At 37.1% G+C, this 14,024-nt stretch overlaps 1 protein-coding gene across 1 annotated transcript in view; it reads right to left on the bottom strand.

Moving 5' to 3' along the window:
* Positions 1-13,814, bottom strand: part of TLR3 (toll like receptor 3) — a 34,087-nt gene extending 20,273 nt beyond the window's left edge. Inside the window, exon 1 of the mRNA XM_082281778.1 lies at positions 13,793-13,814. The gene's annotated coding sequence lies outside the window, so the exon portion shown is untranslated. The remainder of the gene's footprint in view (positions 1-13,792) is intronic.
* Between the last annotated feature and the right edge of the window lie 210 nt (positions 13,815-14,024).

Raw genomic sequence — 14,024 nt, 5'->3', positions numbered from 1 at the left:
GATAAATTACAATTATGAAAAAACAAACAAGCAAACAAACAACAACAAAACATCAAACCAGAAATCTGCAAGTACTTGGGAGGGGGTTTTTTTTGGCAATAAAGTGCCTGAGAATTTCTCTCCTGATTCAGCTAAGTGTCTCTTCTATCTGCTCACTTTACTTATTGCCATGAGGATATATGAATTACTGAAATGGCTTTGACCTGTTTTTCCTTTCTGAATTATTGTGCCAATTTGTAGAAACAAGCAGATCTGAAGAGCAAATGTGAAAATTCACAATGTAGGAACACTTGGTATTGGAATCTAGACTTTTACACTGCTCATCAAAGCCAGCTATGAAATCTATTCATACATGGTAATGATAAGTTGTTTTGAACTGGTAGTATAGGTAGTAGAACATTTTTGTACTTGAATTTCAATACAGGTTACTGTATCTAAGAAGACATAAATTGAAGGCAAAAATGATGAATAATTTTGATTTAATACTTTAGTTCCAAATAATCTCAGTAGGAAGTCATGTTATTAGTTTAGTTGCAGATAAGGGTAAGAGTATTGCAAATAGTATGCAGCTCATAAGAAATTCTATCCTTTGATCCTCCCCTACAGTGTAAGCCTGGGATGGCTATTTTACTACCTTTTTATCATTTTCTCTATCCTATAGGTGGAGATAAAATTTATTTTTCATTTTTAGAGAAAGTATGGGCACCTGCAGATAGAATGTACTGCATATTATCACCCGTATTTGTGCATGCAGTCAGGAATGAGCAGCCTAGGACTGAACTAGTTTTCCAAATCAGTTCCTTCCATGAAATTTTTCCCACCTGTGTTGAAAGTGAACTGACCATGAAATCTGAGGCCTTAACAGCTTCTTTAAGCAGATTATTATATTGGTTTTTTCTCCATTCTCTCCTGTTCCGTTGAAAAGACTGTTACAGACAGTTGGGTATTGTGTGAATAAAGTCCTTTAGCACAGAGAGTATCTGAATTTACAGAGTGCCTGACAGCCTTAAATTCTGGACATTACCAAAGTGTTAGTGCTGGTTGAAAGATTCAAATTTGAAATGTCAAAAAAATCTGCAAAAGATCCACAGTGCAAGCTCTACAGTCCTTGGAAGTTCTATAGTCCAGGAACACTTCAGGGCATGCAGCAGCATTGAGCTGTCTTACCTGAGTCACATATCTTAGCTGGACATATCTCAGCACACAGCAAAACTGTTTGAGTCAAATGGTGCTCACTTGACCTATACTGTTTAACTTCCAAATCAATTCTGCTACCAAGGCCATTACACTAGCTACTCAGGAAACAATATGTAAGAGACAGCAAATCCTTCAGATTGCCAATAAAATCACTTCTGTCAAGAAGCAAGACGGTTCACAGTACGGTTCTGTAACTTGTCTGCTTTGTAGACAAGTTCAGAGGTGAACTGCAAAAAAAAAAAAAATTATGGAGGGAGACAAAATATTTACAAACTTAAAAATAAGGTGATTTAAATCTTATTTTAATTGTCTACTAAGTTACCTGGATAAATTTTTGCTACAAACAGTTATTAGGAGAAAAAAAAAAAAGGATAAATTTCACAGAATCCAGGGTCTTAAAGCTAACATGAGTTCTATGCCTTGAAATAATGTCTTTTCAATAGGTAATATTTACTTTAAGTTAAACAAGTACAAAAATTAATCTAGTGCAGAGCAGCACATCTCCCCGGTATTGCCAACTGCAACCGTGACACACACATAATTTAGATTCTCAGAAAAACTTAGCTTGGCTTGAAATTGACCTTACACCAGGAGTAAAACTTTGGGCTAAGAAAGCCTTATTTTGCATATTATTCCAATTAAGTTGACAACTGGGAGCTCTTACATAAATATGGCAGCTAATAAATAACCTTCCCTCCAAAGAAGATGAAATTGTTTTGTTTTGGTTTTTTTTTAAGAATTATTCTTAAAATTATAGCTTTAAGCACCAAACAGTGAGACAAGCAAGAAAGCTATGGATCAGGAGCATCAAATATACAGAAAATGTTTGTATGTTCTTTCTACACTTTAACAATGCTCATGTGTTTTTAAGTTATCTCATGCCTCCTGTTACAGAGATACTTATTTGTACATTCTCAGAGCAGCTATTCAAAAGCAATTTCTCTCCATCTGAAGCCATGCCCCTCACAATATTGACAAGGTCAGTGAGGTCCACAGGAAGTCATTTGCTGAGTAAGTGCTAGTCATGCAATTTACAGCTGCTCGGATGAGCTGTTTTAATTTACAGCACAGTTTTTCAAGTTGTCAACCTGCTTTAAAGAAATATGCCTGAATTATTCCCATCAATCTTGTTGTATTCTCTCCACAAGAGAGAATGTTATCTAGATTTTTAATGCCAGATATAAGTAGGATTATGTTTTTATGTATACCAGGAACTAGAATAGGAAATAGTGCCCACTTCTTTTTTACAACCACTTTTCATTCCTGTCACATGTAATATGAGATAAAGAAATAAGATATAAGAGCTCTGGAAGCAGTTCAGGGACATAATTGAAGGAGTGATTAATGCTGTTGCGTAGACAGGATCTCCTTAATCATTTAGATACAGAATAGATCGTGACTTTTCAAAAATACTTATAGCAGACATTAGAGCACTGTTCTCTTCTGGTTACCCTGCTTTGTTTCACAGAAGTTTTACATCAACAACTTGAAAAGTTGAAAAGGGTGAGTGGGGGGGAAGGTCAAAGGATATAAAAAAAAAAAAAAAAGATTAGTTCTCTTAATAAAATAAAACATTGTGTGCATAAATACATTCCTGAACAGTGCCTGGAAACACATCACAGAAGGGTTCTCTAATAAAGTAATCATATTATTCATTAACATTTAAAAACTATTCCAGCACACTGCTCTGTGGTATGTTCTCAGCCTGCTTTGCTGCAGTTAAGAAAAAGGTCCAGGGTTCACAGGGGAGGGCTTGTAAGCAGCTCACAAACAACGTGCTTGAAATTCCTTCCTTTTGTAGCAGGAGTGCAAAACTACAGTTGAATAATCAAGCTATTGAACTAGGATTTATGCCAAAAAGACTAATTTGTAAGCTGTGTCCAAAGTGTCTGGGTTTGAAGTGATTTGCATATTTCTTCCTCTGTTATTCTAGGAATGCTATGGGAAACTTGCTACCCCAGGTCTCAGCAGTAGGTTTCTCATGCATACCTTTCCAAACTTGTCTTTGGAAACATGAAAGCAATGAGTGTGACAAGCATCAATGTTATATTTGTGTAGCTTCTGAATACAGGTATTCATGAAACAGGATTCTACCTTGAAATTTCTTACAATGTACAATGAGATTCTGTTTATCTAGGTCACATTAGAAACCAATCTTAATGATTTATGCAAAGGCATAAGGGCTGTGATAAACATAAATAATGAAAGCCTGCCAAAGGTTTATATGCCAAGATAAAAGGCAGACTTATAGCTGTGAAATAGGAAATAGTGATGACACTGCGCCGAATGTTGGGCAGCCCTGGGCATTCCCCAGCACAAACTTATTATTCATACTCTTCTACAAAGTCTACTCTTGTAACTGGAACTGAGCAAAAGTAGAATTTGGCTGTGATACTTCAGTATTCACATTATGTTCCTTATTTCACTGCATAATAAATTCACTAATTTAGTCATGGGAAGTCATTAAGCTAGTAGCTTAAAACACTCATCCCTATGAAATTACTTTCAAATGCTACTTTAAAGAATGGACAAAAATTATGGCAGAAGTATTCACTTAGCTCCAGTCAAATGATATTGAATGGGAAAGCTAATGTACTGCAGTGGATATTCAGTTTCAGTAAAAGAAACAAGCAAACAAGCTAGGCACTAAAGGCACGGTTGGGTATAAGCCTTTTTTATTTACTTCAACCTACACATACAGATGTATCTTCTTGCAGGGTTTGACATTTTACGGGGATGTTTTGCTTTTGACATACTTTACTTCTTGTATGAGCTATTATGTTTGTATCTTCTACACAGACTGAAGCAGAATCCTTTGGAAAGAGAGTGGATGATAGGCTCCTGAGCTGGAGGGCAAGTGAGGATGCCTGATGGAAAGAAGGTTCAGGACACTGCAGAGCGCATCACAGTGCTGCCTCACTGCACTGACCTGCCACGCACCAGGGGCAGGGAACCTTTCTAGTGCCGGCGAGTGTGGTGGGGAATGCATTCAGTCATCCCTGGCAGGTCCCTGAGATGCTAAAAGATAACCTGTCACCACCTCTTTTCACTACCAACCTTGTTGTGCTGTGAAGAACCCTTCTACAACCACAGTCCATTAAGGAGGTGAAGTTACAGACCCTTAACTTCAAAGCACAGCAACTTTAAGTTAGTCCTCTGAAAAGTCATCTTAATAAGACTTATGCTGTAAAGACAGCCTCATGATGTTTCCTTATAACTTAAATAAATATAGCCCATTAACTGGTTAAAAATCCAGAAGCTTTTTCCTCTGCATCTAAACTGCTGCTTGAACATCTCAATTATCTTAGTTGCATTGTTATTTTTTATTTTAGAATGTCTCAAAAAGATGCTTTCACAGAGGTTTGATATCATGTTTAGCTTCAGAAGACAGAGCAATATAACAGTCAAATTCTTTGCAGCTTGTACAGTATTTTACAAATTTTTGCTGCATTTTTTTATTGATCAGCAAGTTTTTCCACAGCTTAGCTGCTTAACCAAACCTACCATGCTTTTGTCATTGTGTAATGCATTGAAAAGAATTCAGGGCCCTAAGATACAGTCATCTCATCTCTTGATAGCGATGAAGCCATGTTAAGTCTTCCCCAAGTACTCAAGATCTCTGTGCAAATCTGTCATTGCAACAAATACATGTGTTGTGGCAAATGCAACCTGCTTAACTAGCTGGCTTTCAAGCCCTTTAACTTTCATTTTGATGCTCCAAATGCTCTCGCAATGACATACAACAAAGACAGCTTTCACTTATGACTACAATAGTACCCTGGATCGAGCATTAGTAAAAGGGAAAATATCTTTATAGATGCACGTACACATGTGGCCAGCAAGGATAGGAGAACAGTGACATTACAACTAATAATTCAGACTGGAAGCATAACCTAAGATCATGGCCAACAGCTGCATGAAAAAACAAAACAATCACAAGAAGCTGATTTTAGATATCCTAAACAGGACATTTGGAGTTTTTTGGACCAAATTTTAAGGGTGGTTTTGGTTAAACATAACCTTTGCAGGAGCCAAAAGCCCATCGTGTGGTTTGGAATGAAGTATTCAAAGATCATTGCTTGAATGGATTTTGGCAAGGTCAAGGCAAGGTTCCAACAGTACATACCACCAGTGCCACCCACTTGCAGCACTGCACAAATAGTTTTAGAAAATAAAATCTGGGAGAGGCACTTTGTACAAAACTACCAGCCCTCACTTGCAAACTTCATTTTCTAGGAAGTAATAGGGAAATACATGGTGGAATTAGGATAAAGTGACTGTCTATATAAACTCATTTTACGTCTGTACTTAACCACAAGTTTTGATTTAAGGTTGCAGTATTTGGAGTTGGCAAGGTCATAATTTGTTCTTCTGATTCCCATAGTTCTGCCCAAATCCAAACAATTTTGCTGTTGAAGCTTTATGTAATCTCTAAAAAAAAAAAAAAGTCTTTTATTTATACTTGAAAAGTATAAATACTTTTCAAGGCTAATCCTGATAATCCAAGGGATGTGCAAAAATCCTTCACCTGAGGAGGAATAACCCCAAGTACCCAAGCACACAGGGGTGCATATGAATGGAAAGTGGCATGGCAGGAGAAAACCTTCATGGAAAACAAGTTGAACCCAACCTGTGCAGCAAAACATGCCAACATCTTGAGTTGCATTAGCCAGCAGGCTGATGGAGGTGGTTCTCTCCCTATGCTCAGCACTGCTGAGACCACTGTGTACAGGCTGGGCTCCCTGACAGACATACACACACCAGAGCAAGGGCAGTAAAAGAAATTAAAGGATTACAGTGTTTTTCATACAACAGTTTGAAAGTACTAGGAATGTTCAGCCTGGAGAAGTATCTGATGGGAGCATGTAGATTCTGTACCAGACTCTTCTCAGTAGTAGCCAGAGAAAGGATGAGGCATGGACACAAACTGAAATACTGGAAATTGTTTAAACAAAAAAGTTTTTGCTTAAGACGATGAAACACTGGAACAGGTTTCAGAGGTTATAAAGTCTCCATCCTTGGAGATATTTAAGACCAGACTGGACATGGCTAATACCAAGCTGCTCTGGGTGACCTTCCTTTGCAAAGAGGTTTGACTAAATAGTCTTCAGAGGTCCTTCCTCGATCTTCTACTCTGACTTCACATAATGCATTTCAAAGAGACCAGGCTAACCTAGTTTCCTTTTAATGTGTTTTCGCTTGGTCAAACCTGAGTTTGATTAAAGGAAAGCACCAAAAGTACCACTTACAATGAAAGCAAATTTCAGGCTCCCCTTTTCTTTACATGTCATACAGGAAAACATTTACTGATAATTTTTTTAGAAAGCCATGAGCCTTAACAGAGATCTTTACACAGTGCTGATGGGAAACTGAAACAGTCAATGCCAATGCATTTATTTCTACATTTAAGCATTATTAAGCATGCATTTAAACAGTGACAGTGTAGACTGTGCACTACTGCAGCAGACTCAAATGAATTGTTGCAGAGAGGTAGTTTACCTCTGTATATTCAAATTTGGATTTTAAATGTAGTTGGTCTTATTCCAGCGGGAACAGGTTATTGTGATTCATTTGAAATCAGGGGTTAACATCTGCTCCAACAGTCTGGAATTTTTGCTGTAACCCATTTGTATTGCACTGGTAGCCTAGGGTGGAGAAATAAATACCCCTTTCAAAGTCTGGCAGTAGGTAAGAATTAGAAAAGTGACCTAAAGTGTGGTATTTTCAGGTCTGTAGAGCTCTATATGAACTAGAAGAGGGAGTAAGTTAGTTATATAGTCCTTCAATTTAACTAGCCAAAGCTGTTAGTACTGTTAATATCCTGAAATGAGGGCTTCTGTTGACTGTTCTCCCTGTTGGAAGGGCTGGGTCCAAGATTACTTTGCCTAGAACAGCTTCTCATCAGCTCTGAGTACAAATGCCAAGACTCCTTAACATTCTTTGTCTTATAGTGTCCATCATGTAGAGGTCTTCAAAGTCATCAATAAAGAAATTAAGTTAATTATTTAAGAACATACAAGTTAACATCAGTAAAAGAAAATATATACTTGCCATTTGCTTGCTGTAAATCCCTGTGCACTAGAAAAAGGTGAGGGAGCAAGGAGGTTTCCTCCACTCTCATTTTTCTCATCATTTTAGCTTTCAACTAAAATACAGGGGAAATGATACTATATAGTATATAGTAAACCCATAGAATATATGTACATCAATATTATTGCATTAGAAGACTCTTGGATTTTTAATACTTATAGGTAGGTGAAAATAAAAAAATTAAAAATTTTAGGTAACAAATATATTCAAATAAATTATGAGTAATATTTGATTTTGACACTCTTCCAAATATACTTATTATATACCCCAAATGATGCACATATGGGAAAAATATGATCATGTAATAGAATAAAATTCTGTATATTGGCAAAGCCAAAAAAAATTACTGAACTTTAAATGCCTGACTTTTCAATAGAAGGGAACATATTGACTATAAAGTGTTCTTTCCATCCAAGTGCATTTATTCCTTCTAAAGAAACTGATAATGTAACTCTTCACAGGCAACCATAATATGGTGTCTTCTTTATCAATAGCAAATTTTTAACTCTGACCATTTTACCACACAGCACTAAGCAGCCAACACATGCATAAGAAATCTGATACTTGTTTTGTCTTCAGTCCTAGAGCTGGACATCTCCTGTTCCATTTCTTCTGAGCTGATATTAGATATTGACTCTTCATGCTGGACCGGGGAACAAATGTACAGGAAATAGAGCTTTTCTCAGGGTTCTGGTGCTCTTGAACTTTATGGATGCTCTGGTAAATGAAGAACCTAATTTCAAGTGACTGGTAGTACTGACCAGGCTGACAGTACTTACTGAGCAGAGGAAAATTAAAACAATTTTGTTTATTCGGCAGCATTTATTGAAGCCTGTTGCAAGCAGTACTATGCAGCCACTCAAGATAAAACTTTGCAAGACTTCTTTTCAGCAAAACCTGATTGTGGGATGGTAACAGCTCTCTACCCAGTACCTCATTGTATTGTAAAGGCTCAACACAGCCCTGTTGGAATCAATGGGGGTTATACCCATTTGCATCAGCAAAGGATCTGGCTGCAACTATTTAGTGATCAACAGCAGCTCAAGTATATTCTAAAGAACTTGTTTGTTTTGCATTCTCCTGACTTTGAAAACCGTTCAGTTCATGTATAAAAACTTGCACTGTTCTGGAACATGGATCTATTTGCAAGAGGTGACTCATGCTTTTGCTGAGGACAGAATTAAAAGTAAAACAAACTGAACTTAAGTTAGAAAGGAAATAAATACACTGGCAGACAGAACTAAAAGGCTCACTGATGTCACGCTATTAAGTCCCAGAAAATTACTCTATCATTCTGCTGCCTGAGCCTAGGATTCTTTCCTTTCTTTTTAATCTCACTTTCTGGACATTATCCAGCTTACTTGATTCACCTCTCAACTTGTAGCCTCCGTCAATCTTTAGAAAAATAAGCCCTTTGGATTTTTTTCCTTTCTTCTTGTTGCCAAGGATTCTGTTTAAAAAGCATGCTTGCTTGACTTTCAGGAATTTGCACCAATATAGAATAGCGATGAGTTACAGCATGTTCAAGAAATGCACACACTTCCAAGCACAGAAAGAGCTGATGACCAACAAGGAAGCTATGGTGGTATGGTGCATATATTGCACCATTTCCTTTCTATCAGCAAGAAGATTTATAAATATTTAGTTGTATTTGTTTGAAACTAACCAACCAAGATCCTAATAGGCCTGACAAACATTTCAGTATGTGTTATCAAGTAAAATATTACAAGCCAGGTGGATATGAAAAGTATGTCTGGAAAGTTAACAAACTCCTGCTTAAAAACAATACAGCAAAGGATTTCAGTAGAAGTAATTTTTCATTGTAATCCTCACAGTAAGTGGGCATGCTGTCAAATGTTAATTTTCAAGGTCATGTCTATGTATTTTATATTCCAAAATTTCTCACTAAGCTGAAGCATAAATCAGACTTTCAGTCTTTTGGGGAAAGGAGGTCGAAAGCAGAAGAGATGGACAGAGAAGCAGCCTTCCTTCAATTTTTTGCATCACCTAGGACACAACCTGTGCCTTCCACAGAGTGGGGTTATCCTATGCACCTCACTTGGCTAGGGTTTGTCCCCGTGTCTTGTCCTGGAACTATCCTTCCCTATGCAAATTACTAAACATTTCCAACAGAAATTACCATTCCTGAACATCCCATATCCCTGGACACAGATTGAAATTAGATTAATATTCTCATCAGCCATTATTTTATTTCTGACTGAAGTGCTCTCATATTTTCTATCTTGACAGTCAAAGACTCCCTGAATAAAATTTTTTTGAAAAAATTCTTTCAATTTGTTTGGGTTTTTTTTAAGTTTGCATTTTCTGCTGGAAATTCTCACTAAACACACCACCTGCTTCATATTTTAAATATTCACTTTCATGCCATGAGGAAAAATGCTGCTACAAGGTATCAGATGAACTGTGTTTTTAAATACACCATTTCTCCAGTCACTCCAATATATGAACAACATCATCCAGTGTAAATTTCAGTAACACCCTTTAGTTTTAGTGCTCCCTGCTCTTTGGCCTTTGGCCTCTAAGTATGTCCAATAACACGTTTGGTGCATGGACATAGGTGAAAGGCAGTAGCAGCTTCCTTGGCATTAAAGCTTCTTCTCATCTTCATTAATGTAACTTCCCTTTCCCAGGCATCTATCTTTTTATAATCCTAATTAAGAATAATGCTTCAAGTTAATGATGCAATTCAGACACTGAGAGCCAAATCGATTTCTGATGCGTTAAAAGCAGATTAAAAATCTGGTTCAGAATAACACTCTAGTCTAAATAGAAAGTTCTTTATGCTAGTTATCCCACTGTCAGATGTGTATAAATTCCCCACACCCTCCCTACCTCAAGAGTTCTGTGTAGGTACCTCCCTTATTGTGAACAGAGATTTAATGTAATAAAAGGGAACCCACCTTCCTGCTAAATTTGCCAGTTACAGAGATTAGAATAATATACCTCAGCTTGTCTCCCATCATCTCACAAACTGCTAGGTATGCACAGGAGACAGAACACTTTTCAGAAGAGATATGCTTACTGCACAGATCGCAAAAATCTTCGCTACTCCATTTTGGTCTTTGGCAGGGAGAGAAGGTCAAGACTCTGTCAAATAAGTAGCTACCATCACAATATAGATTTGGCCTGTTGCTCATTCCTTTGCCAGGCAAAGAAATTCTTGGATGGTCAAAAGCAGGGTGCAAGCCAGGTGAATTACCTTGGCAGCCTGGGATATGGCCCATGGACTATTACATCACTATATTTATCTAAGTGTAAAGTCATGTAGGGAGTACAAGGAAACACCTGGGCATAGATAAAGCCTGCTGAAACCTAACAAGATCTTTCTCTTTTTGCTGTACTCAGAGCTTTCATATTTTTCCATTGTCCAAACTATATAAAATATTCCATATTTTAGTACTACAAATTATGAAAAATTTTTTGCTTTCCATTACTCTTAAGGAATATCAATTTTTCCTTCTAAAACAGAATCTAATAGATTAATTGTAGTGCAGGAAAAAAAATCAAAACCACTTTCCTACCCAAAGTGCATGAACATGTATTTACTTCATTATCATATTTCATCTGCTACTTCTATCCTTGAAAATGACTACATTTCATTCAGAATTTCATTCAGGCTGCTTGATGTCAGATAAAATCTTGCCGAGGAAGGGTTTCATGGAAACAAATTGTTCATGAATAAAAGTGTACATTACCGGGCATCTCAGCCTACCAGAATTTTATTTGCTCTGAGTTTCAGGGTATTAAGCTACATCCAGAAGTGAGTCCTATGAAATTGCTGACTGGGGTTAAACCACAACACTTGGCTTTAAAAACAAGATATAACACACTGAAAGAATCAAAACAACTTTGAAGCAACCCATTGTGAACAACACTTAATCTTGTTTTGCTCTGTGCCAACAATCACTCCGGAAAATATTTTGTGGATAATAAGCCCAGCTGTGAATTTGACAATAATTTAGGACACTGTTCTTAAATTATATCAGGAGTTATGAGGACATGTTTCATAGAATTGAAGGAGTCAAATATGGAAGTCCCTCTAGGTTTTCTATAGAAAGAATATGAAGCTGATAGATTGAATCAAGATGGACAAATGGAAAAATTACAATACAACTCTTGACAAAAAAGAACTAAGTGTCCTCTTACTCTTTAGTGGGACATTTTCAAGACACCATATAAGATTAATCCATCATCAATAGAAAATTTTTATGCAGAGAAGTGCTTATAACAAAGTCACCTTTATCTTTCACAGTGAAAAGGTCAATTGTCTTCAAAGATGTGGCAATCAGTCACTACTCTTATTAATCTAAAAATCTCTGAACCTTGTTGCTAAGCACCATTTTTTAGATACACTTCAGCAAACACAGCACTCTAACTGTTTAGCAAACATTATGATGTCAGTTTTTGAGTCTTTCAAAAGCAATGTACAACTAAAGGAATCCTGGTAAAGAGGAGGGACAACAACATAAAGGTAAAATTGGTGTGTGCGTTACGAACATTTTCCTCCTTGTGTACTCAGTAATTACTATCTCTGCTATTACTGTTCACATCAGATAGCAGCTACTAGCAGAGACAAGAGAAGTAATCTGGAGATCTAGGCAGAATCCATTGCTTTCTAAATATGTTAATAAACACATTCTGGATATTTGATCCGTGACTATAATACATCACAGGATCTTTCCTTTCTGTTATGAAATTTATACCAAAACATTATTTAATTGCAATGTAAATATCCTTAATCAAGCCAAAGAATTGTAACAATGAACACCAAATTTTGTCCCTCCCTTGGTGTTTCTATTGGCTCCTGTAATCTTGTACATGTTGAAAGGTCAGGCTAGCAAAAATTTGTTACAGTGCTTTACAAAAAAATATTGCTCTTTAGAAGAGTCACTAATTGTGGCATGAAAAGGCCAAGCTGAAAGTGATACATTTGAGAGCAATCATCCTTTTTATCCAATTGTTACTCAAAGATTAAGCAGGACGGAAGAGAGTAGACTCATCAGTTAAAATAGAAGATGCCCAAATGCAGCTTTCTATGGAAGCTATACTACTGCAAAGAAAAGAATCTCTAAGTCTGCATTGCCCAACTCAGAAAGGATTATTTTAAACTTATTTGGTATCAGCTTAAAATTCTTGAACTTCTTCTGTATCAACAAAACCAAAACAGCTACAGAGAAAGACAACGGAGAGCCTACATTCGTACCAAAAAACCCCATTAAAATGGTAGCAAAACAAAAGTAAGAAAATGTTCTGCTTTGAGAAGGGAAGACACCCTTAAAAGATAAAACAAATTTCTAAATTGCCTCAAACATATTTAAAAGGTGCCCTCTGTAATTTATGCTTCATCCTAGCCCCAGGAAAGATGTAAAAGCTCCCATGTTTTTGTGCTGGGCCAGGAAGGAAGGGTGTTTGTTGCAAACCATTGATTGCTGTGGGAAGGCATCTGGTTGTCTCAAGCACTACACAATTACCTCACTTCTGAACTGTTCACCAAGACAGGATTGCTGATGGCAGCAATATCTCCTTTTCATAAGCTCCACTTTGCTATGGTTCCAGCTAAGTCATTCATGGACTGCTGTCTTCCTAACAGGCAAGAGTAGACCTCTGAGGCTGGCTTACAGCTTTCTACCTCCCCCAGTGAAACCCTTAAAAGTATAATGTAGGCAACAGATTGTTCACTCAGCTCCTTTTTAGATAAAAAACTCTGGATGAGGAAAGCAATCTGTTCCAATAAAAAAAGTCAGTGTTAAACAAAACCATTGCAACTCTTCCTACTGACTGTTGTATCACCAACTATATCTGCAGCCACTGAAGTTGCCTGAGTAGATGTGAGCGTAGGTGTACTCACAAGCCTACTGGATGAGCAGGATTGCCATAGCAATCACAGCTCCCAGAAGCACTACCTTGAGGCATTTAAAGATAAACCTGGCTTTGGTGGAACAAAAATTTAGCAGTACATGCCAAGATCACAGCAGTCCAGAGTGCACCACACCAGCCAGAATCAAGCTCAACAGCTCACAGGGCACTTCTCTATGTCATTAAACTGGGTCAGTATCTGTGATTCAGAAACTAGATCTACAAACACAGCATAGCTGAGTAACAGCCAGCAGAGAGAAGTCTTCAAAATTTTGTTGTTAAGACAAGAACACTGAAACTTAAAAATCAGTGTTTACAACAGGTGACAGATCCATCTTTACCTGTTGCTGCAGCCAAGCACCAACAACTTAATTATGTCTAAGAGAATCCTAAACAGCCATAAAAAATAAACTAATGTAAAACAATATTATCTTTTAACTGCTATAACAGCACACACAGTATCTCTCACAACCAATAAATCCATACAGTTATGAATTACAACATTCAGCATGAAGACTCTATATAATAATTCCTCCAGTGCTATTACTCTTGGTAGGTTTTCAGAAGGATGAACCTATAACCTACATCTCAAGTAAATACTGTTTAGGTGTTAGAGTGCCATAGTCACTTGTCAGATTTTCCTCCTTCTCTTCATTTCAACTTTTGCCCACCACCTCTTTCCTCTGCAGCAAACAAAAAATTTGGACATTATCAGTCACCTTTGCCCTGTCTCTGAATACCCCAAGTATAACAGTGTGCTTGGCGCAGCCAGCAGTATTTGGAATGAAAGTAGTTTCATACCAATCAAGTTAAATTATAACCCATACTAACCTCAGTCCAAATTCTAAAAAGACCACCAG

The sequence above is a fragment of the Coloeus monedula genome (genome assembly GCF_965178545.1).
Source record: "Coloeus monedula genome assembly, chromosome: 5".
Taxonomy (NCBI): Eukaryota; Metazoa; Chordata; class Aves; order Passeriformes; family Corvidae; genus Coloeus; species Coloeus monedula.
This window is presented reverse-complemented; position numbering and strand designations above follow the sequence as displayed.